The sequence below is a fragment of the Pygoscelis adeliae genome, unplaced genomic scaffold, assembly GCF_000699105.1.
Source record: "Pygoscelis adeliae isolate BGI_AS28 unplaced genomic scaffold, ASM69910v1 Scaffold508, whole genome shotgun sequence".
Lineage (NCBI taxonomy): Eukaryota > Metazoa > Chordata > Aves > Sphenisciformes > Spheniscidae > Pygoscelis > Pygoscelis adeliae.
In genome coordinates, this window is record NW_008825292.1 from 70,028 (window position 1) to 73,039 (window position 3,012).

Sequence of the window (3,012 nt, forward strand, 5' to 3'; positions counted from 1 at the left end):
CTGGGGCAGAGCAGCTGCTTGAGCAGAGCCCCCACCCCGGGGCTCCGCAGCACCAAGAGACCAGCCTGGTCCTCCCAGTTTGGCTCTTCTGCCCCAGACCCTCAGCTGTATGAAAGCTTTGATTTACTGCTGACCTACAAATGCAGGGCACAGGCTGCCGCACAGACGAGGATCCTCAGCACATTTGCTAAAGTAACATCTGGGCCACAGCTTAGCTTCCGAGATGTGATTTTTCTGGAGGCACAGATGAGTTCATTTAAATGACTACAAGAAGTTTCTAGCCTGCTTACCCTTTCCTGCCACTTCTCAGCCCTGCTTCGTGCCTGGGACACAGGCAGCTGGGACAGAGGCCAGAGGAGGCAGAGAGTCGCCCAGGCAACCTGCCCGTACCCCATTTCCAGCCTGCTTTCACGTGTCCCCCGCAGCACACACACACGTGTGCACACCCATGCACGACCGTGGATAAGCACCCAGTGCCACGGGTGGGCATCGCAGCCGAGCTTGGCATGGGCAGGAGTGCCACCCACACCACGGCACAGTCCCACCAGGAGCCCCGGTCCCACCGGGAGCTCCGCGCATGCCATCTTTCCCCTCCTGCTTGTGGGTCCCCGCGGCAGGACTCGGGAGCGGGGGCGAGAGCAGCCCCACTGCGGTGGGCACTGGCAACGCCACCTGGAAGGCCTGGGGAAGGAGGCAGATGCTCTGGCATCTGCTGGCCTCCCACTTAGCATTTGGGAAAAAAAGCCACAAAAAAAGAGCCTTTTTTTCCCTCCTGCCTCTGAAGCAAAACAAATGCATTTCGCCTTTAAATGCCTGCCTGTTTGCTTTGGCTTTCTCCTCCCTGCGCTTTTGGGCTCAGCTCTCTCCTGTGCCAAAGCCATGCAATTGTGCCATGAGAGGAAAAAGCCAAGGACGAGTCAGGCTCAGGCAGGTGATGTACTGGGGACTCGGTTACACGCTGCAAGCTGCAGATGCGGGGCGAGAACGGGGCAGCGCAGCCGTGCCCATGGAGGGGGAGAGCCTTATGGGTTAGATGTGTTTATGGGACAGCCTGGGGGAGGGACTGGCTGTGAACGGGCTCTCGCCTCTTCTGCTCATCCATCCACCAGCCCCAGCAGTCTGGTCCACGTGCTACCGATGGACAGGCAGAGAGAAATTAAAGGCATTAAAAAATAATAAAAAAATACTGGCTATGCCCAGTTGCGCTTATGGATTTGTTGTGATGGATGCAGCCCATCAACTCCTGTGGATGCTGCGAGCCTGCTCCTCGCGGCAGCCCGCCAAGGCACCGAGCGCCATACTCGATATCTGCTGGGGACGGCTCAGAGCTCGGCTCGTGCCATGGTGCTGGATGGGAACACGGGGCCGGGGTGGCAGCAGCCGCTTCCGTCTGCAGGATTCACAGAGCCGTCTTCCCAGAGCAAGCAGCAAATGCTAATGCAAGAGTATGCACGATGTTTCCTCTGCAGTGCCGACAAATGCTGTCCTTGATGTTATAAATGGGGAAACTGAGGCACAAAGTGTGACTTCTCTGGAGTGGCAAGGGGCAGGGCGAGGTGGGAGGAATTCCTGCAGCATCTCCCTACAGGAAGGGCAGCCCCCTCACACCACCAGTGCTGGAGGACGTGGTCAGATCACGCTGGCTCCGTCCTCTCTCCCATGGGACCAGAAAGGACATGCCGCCAGGGGACAGGGCTCAAGGCAAGAGAAGCCAACCCGCACAGGGTCCCGCATGGCAGAACGCTGTCAGTCTGCACTCTGGCTACGGGCTCGGGGGAGCTCAGCATCGTGACAGGCATCAATTAAAGCCTGGAGATGAAGCTCTGGAGGTGGCAAGCTGTCATCCAAGCGGGAGACACGGCATCCGAGGGAGAACCGCCTGCTCCCGTTGCTTTGGGAACTGTGGGCGAAGGGGATGCTGAAAACGGGTGCCACGAACGGGGCCGGGGAGGCACTGGGCATGGCAAGGACGGCAGCTGCACAGCACAGCCCCCATCCTCCTCCTCCTCTCAGCTTTTGAGTTTCCACCCACCTTCTCTGACCTTCTACCTGTACCTGCCAGCAGGGCTCTGCCCCACGCACCCCGGAGCCACCTCCCCACATTTGTCCCTTTGCTCTCCAGCCATCGGGCACATGCTGCCAGAGTGGGACCGCGCCAACCCGCAGCACCCCAAAACACCCCTACACCCCAATGGACCCAGAAGGACGTGCAGAGCTGGTGTGTGCCTGGATGTGCCCGGTCCCCCTGGACAGGTCTCCAGTCTCACCCAGTGCTGGGCTGTCACTCCAGTGACAGCACCGAGGTTTCTGTTTCCAGCTGGTCTCTGAACGCCTTGGTCCTCGCTCTGCCTCAGAGCCCTGAAGCCACGACCTGCTCTGGTGGGAGAGATGTGTCCTCTGACTTTTAATGGCTGCAAAGCTGCTGTCAGCCAGGGACACCCGTGCAGCGTGCAGGACTTTCCAAGAGCTTCTCCAGAGGCACCAACTCCCGGGCAGCGCAGGAACATCTCCCTCCGCAGCAACCTCCCGGGCAGGGCACAGGGCCAGTGTTTGTGATCTGATTAGCAAGGGGAAACTTTCCCTTGGCACCACGTGGGAAAGGAGTTTGGAGACTGAGTCAGCCCATCGGCACAGCGTGCAAATGAGAATACTAATTTTCTTGCGCTCGATCTCTTTGAAGTTCTCAGAGGCTCCCTGTGCTGCTGAGCCCCCACCAAAACCCAGCACTGGGCTGGGGGGACTGGCACCCCCCTGCCCTGAGCAGCAGCCAGATGAGCCAGGACCCCCGGGGGCCTCGCTTCTGGCATACACAACGTAAGGTAAATCTGTGATGTGAGGGATGAGGGCAAGCCTTGGAGCAGGAGACACCGGCAAGCGCAGGGGATGCCCTGTGCAGATGCAAACACCCTCTGCTCCGCTGGCTGCGGGCACGTTGCTCACCTGGGGTGCAAAGCCCATCCCTCCCTCCCTCCCCAGCAGCAGGGATGACACACAGCTGCGCTGCATCTGCTC

General features: G+C 59.6%; 1 protein-coding gene across 1 annotated transcript in view; it reads right to left on the reverse strand.

The window, feature by feature from the left end:
• CACNG3 (calcium channel, voltage-dependent, gamma subunit 3) overlaps positions 1 to 3,012 on the reverse strand; it is a 35,501-nt gene that overhangs the window by 5,143 nt on the left and 27,346 nt on the right. The gene's annotated exons all lie outside the window — the stretch shown is intronic.